Source organism: Bos indicus, chromosome 5 (genome assembly GCF_029378745.1).
Source record: "Bos indicus isolate NIAB-ARS_2022 breed Sahiwal x Tharparkar chromosome 5, NIAB-ARS_B.indTharparkar_mat_pri_1.0, whole genome shotgun sequence".
NCBI classification, from domain to species: Eukaryota; Metazoa; Chordata; class Mammalia; order Artiodactyla; family Bovidae; genus Bos; species Bos indicus.
The window spans coordinates 93,389,412-93,394,284 of record NC_091764.1 but is presented as its reverse complement, the minus strand read 5'-3'; the positions used below and the strand labels follow the sequence as shown (position 1 = coordinate 93,394,284).

The window sequence follows — 4,873 nt, the reverse complement described above, 5'->3', positions numbered from 1 at the left end:
TGAACACAGACGGATCTAGAGTCAAAGGGAAGTTGCTAAACATTTTGTCTCATATACTCTGCCTTCCTTTTAAGAGCTCTCTCCCCACTTTGAATGGTCTCTATTACTGCTGGGCACTCTCTTCCTGAGTGTGCCAGTTCCACACTGCTTGAGACTGCCTTGTGCTTCCCATGATGGGGTGTACTTCAGGTCAGCTTTTTTGGAGCAATGCTTCATGTTCTGGGTGCTGTGCTTTTTGTTGTGAATCACCTTCAGTTTAATCACTTCTAGTCACCATTCTCTAACCTCCATCATTGGTAAGTAATCTCATATCCACGTTCAGATTAAATTGCAATGGATTTTTTAAAAATATGTCTTTCTTGAGTGGGTAATTAAATGAATGCACACATGTGAGGCTTTTGTGTTTGAATAGGTCTGATGATGCAGTCTTTTAATAAACCACTTGGAAAAGGTAACTTTTAGGATCTATCTCAGGCTGATAATGGATATAGTGTAAAACGAGAAGCTTTCTGGGGTGTCTCTTAAATCATATGGAGATTGGTGATTCTTTTACCTACCTGCACAGTGGAAGAGATTTGAGAGAATATTCAGAAGAAGATGATGTAGGATAAATGGGTGGGATGTTGAATAATTAAGTAATAGTGAAATAAAATAAACGTGATAAAATAACAGAGGGGAGTGAAATTTGCTTTAGGGGCAACTGAAACTAAGAGTATATGAGTTATTTCAATGATTAACCTGCATTTTGGGGGGCTTCCCTGCTGGCTCAGATGGTAAAGAACCTGCCTGCAATGCAAGAGACCTGGTTTTGATCCCTGGGTTGGGAAGATCTCCTGGAGAAGGGAATGGCAATCCACTCCACTGTTCTTGCCAGGGAAATCCCATGGACAGAGGAGGCTGGCGGGCTATAGTCCATGGGGTTGCAAAAAGCTAGACATGACTGAGCACACATGTGCCTGCTCCCACGCTTATACCCACTTTATAGATGAAGCTTATAATAGTTAAGTAAGAATTGATGCTTTTGAACTGTGGTGTTGGAGAAGACTCTTGAGAGTCCCTTGGACTGCAAGGAGATCCAACCAGTCCATTCTGAAGGAGATCAGCCCTGGGATTTCTTTGGAAGGAATGATGCTAAAGCTGAAACTCCAGTACTATGGCCACCTCATGTGAAGAGTTGACTCATTGGAAAAGACTCTGATGCTGGGAGGGATTGGGGGCAGGAGGAGAAGGGGACGACAGAGGATGAGATGGCGGGATGGCATCACTGACTCGATGGACGTGAGTCTGAGTGAACTCCGGGAGTTGGTGATGGACAGGGAGGCCTGGCGTGCTGTGATTCATGGGGTCGCAAAGAGTCAGACACGACTGAGCAACTGAACTGAACTGAACTGAACTTGCTCACGGTCCCATAGTCAGTGATGAAATAAGCATTCACCAGGCTGCATGGAATTCTCCAGAGAGGAGTACTGGAGTGGGTTGCCATTTCTTTCTCCAGGGGATCTTCCCAACCCAGGGATCAAACCTGGGTCTCCTGCATTGCAGGCAGATTGTTTACCATCTGAGTCATCAGGGAAATCCAATATATGTGATGTAATTAAAGAAACGATTGGATAACCTTAAAAATGAAGACAAGAATTCTCAAAGAGAAAGTCCGTTTGATTTCCATTTGACTTCCTTCTCTGAGTTCGTGCCTCATTTTCTCCCATGCACGTGTTTACCTGATACAGCAGTGCTGTGTGTTCCACAGACCTGGAAAAAGCAAATAAGAAATACTATACTCATGTATCATCATTGCCTCTTATCAGAGAATTGTCTGTGTGACCAACCTGGCCTCCAGATGTACCCTAACCATGAAACTAGAAGCCTTCCTTGGTGAAAGTGAAAGTGTTATTCCCTCAGTCATGTCCAATTCTTTGTGACCCCATGGACAGTAACCCACCAGACTCCTCTGTCCATGGAATTCCCCAGGCAAGAATACTGGAGTGGGTTGCCATTCCCTTCTCCAGGGGATCTTCCCAACTCAGGGCCCTATTGAACCCAGGTCTCCTGCATTGCAGGCAGATTCTTCACCAACTGAGCCACTAGGGAAGCCAGGAGCCTTCCTTATTGGACTTGAATTTCAATAACAGCAAAGTGAAGTGTGGTGACATGGTGTGTGCTTGGACAAGGAATAAAAGCTCCACTGACCACTAGGAGATTGTTTTGTTTTTTTAAAGTGGGATGCTTTGAACTCAAAAACTATGAAAAGCAAAGTGAAGAGATGAAGCTGTTTCTCTATTCATTTTATTCTGAAGAAAATGCAATTGACAGGAAAGAATGATAAACCAGATTCAACTCTACGCCCATCTTATATTTTAAGATCTAAATATAACTGATTAACATTTACGTGAATTGGATAGAGCACTTAGTCCGTAAAGTGTGATAGGTAGGCTTGGTTACCCCAAATTTTACATCTCTTACCCCTTCAACCTGAGTTCTTTCCACTTTTCTTTTTCATACCCTTTGGTTTGTATGTGTTCTCAGTTTTTTAACTATTTAGGTCTCTCTGGCTGTAAGGGTGAAAATTCATTTTAATGGAAATATTTGTGTATATTTGAAAACTGAATTGCATCTATGCTTATGAACGATAAGTTAGGAGTATGGGCTTCTCAGATGGCACTAGTGGTAAAATCCACATGCCAGTGCAGGAGACGTGGGTTCAGTCCCTGGGTCGGGAAGATCTCCTGGAGGAGGGAATGGCAACCCACGCCAGTATTCCTGCCTGGAGAATTCCATGGAAAGAGGAGCCTGGTGGGTTCCATGGAGTCAAAAAGAGCTGGACACGACTAAGCATCTGAGCACACACATCTGAGTACATGGGATTGACAGATATACACTATATATAAAATAGAGAAACATAAAGGACTTACTGTATGGCATAAGAAACCATATTCAATATCTTGTAATAACCTATAATGAAAAAGAATCTGAGAAAAGTTATATATATATATATATATATATGTGTGTGTGTGTATGTATGTATATATGTATGTGTGTATGTATAATGTATATATGGGCTTTACAAGAGGCACAGTGGTAAAGAGAATATGTCTGCCAATGCAGAAGACACAGGAGATGCGGGTTTGATGCCTTGATCAGGCAGTTCTCCTGGAGGAGGAAATGGCAACCAACTCCAGTTTTCTTGCCTGAGAAAAACCCCATGTACAGAGGAGCTTGAAGGGCTACAGTCCATGGGGTCACAGGGGGTCAAACATAACTGAGCTACTGAGCACGTGTATGTATATACATAACTGAATCACTTTTCTGTATACCTGAAACTAACATAACTATAATTCAATAAAATTTAAAAGAAAAAGAAAAAAAGAATGATTAATTTGCATAATACACTGATTGCTACAGTTATTACATTTTTTAAAGACATGTAACATTTCTGATTTCTGCTCACAAGTGTTGGCCAGAAGTCAACAGGGCCACACTGAATCTCAAAGGAAGCTGTCAAATTTTGTGCTCTGGAAAAAGAAAAAATAGACATATGAATGGCGCATGATCTTTGCCCCACTACTCCTCTCACAGAACCCTGATATCTGTAAATAGCTGTCTAGATTAAGCATAATGAGTATGAAGAAAAATGAAGGATTCTGCTGTATATGAAAGGGAAAGTAGCTTAGTTAGGTCCGACTGTTTGCGACCCCATAAACTGTATAGTCCATGGAATTCTCCAGAATACAGGAGTGGGTAGCCTTTCCCTTCTCCAGGGGATCTTCCCAACCCAGGGATCGAACCTGGGTCTCCTGCATAACAGGCAGATTCTTTACCAGCTGAGCCACAGGGAAGCCCAAGAGGAAAGGCTTCTCTGCTGTAAATAATTAAACTTAAATCTTTTTTCCAGTTCTATTGAGATATAATTGACATACAGCACTGTATAAGGTGAAATATATAGCATAATGATTTGACTTATAATTGGACTTAGACACTTTTGAGAATGTCACTATTGAAACTTGACTAACACTGCTTACTTTTGTCATCAAGTCTTAAATTCATAAACCTTGATTTTTTTCCCCTAAACTTTGATTTAAGATTGGTTTTGACACCACACTGAAGAAGAAAAGATTGCTATTTTGAGATCATTAGATATGAGCCAATTGAACATAAGAAGAATGAGTCTTCTAGGAGAGTTAAACACAGGATATTGTTTATATTAGCGTGAGACAGAATGAACCACTGCCTCAAACTGCAAGGATCCCAATTAGACATGCGTTTCCTCTGGCTAGAAACTGGTAACAATGTCAAAAGTGGAATTAAATAATTAACTATTTTTCTTTCTCTTAATATACCTTCTTTTTTGTATCAGGCACTAAAAACCTGCCCACCTTGAAATCTTGACTATTGAACATTTTGATGTTTCCCCCATTTTTCCCTGAAGATTTCACATTTCCCACAATTTTGTAGCACGGCTATCACTTCTCCCTTCCCTGTGCCCCCAGTAACCCCTGTTCCATGCAACTTGTAAAAGGCAGTTTGACCCTAAGACTTCATAGTGGGTGGCAGATGGCCTTGGTGAATGACTATTTCTGTTGTGAAAATAAAATGACAGGAAACACCACAGAGAGGGCTCTTTTATTTGGGGAAAAAAAAATATGTGGGTTGTCACATGATATAAAATACAAATCTAAGGAAGGGCTTTTGTTACTCACTAACCTCATGGAGTGTGATGATCACTAAAAGGAAAATGCAATGTCCACCTTCAAGACTTTGTGAAAGAGGCTTTACATGAAAGGCAAGACAGTGCTTTCCAGCCTACTGCTTACATGTGTAGCAATTTATTATATGAAAATGCAGAGCATAATTCAGACAACTTTAGAGCGCTTATTGA

At 40.8% G+C, this 4,873-nt stretch overlaps 1 non-coding gene across 1 annotated transcript; it reads right to left on the bottom strand.

Moving 5' to 3' along the window:
• Positions 1–3,760: 3,760 nt before the first annotated feature.
• Positions 3,761–3,833, bottom strand: TRNAN-GUU (transfer RNA asparagine (anticodon GUU)). The gene has a single exon. It is a non-coding gene; the product is annotated as a tRNA-Asn (tRNA).
• Between the last annotated feature and the right edge of the window lie 1,040 nt (positions 3,834–4,873).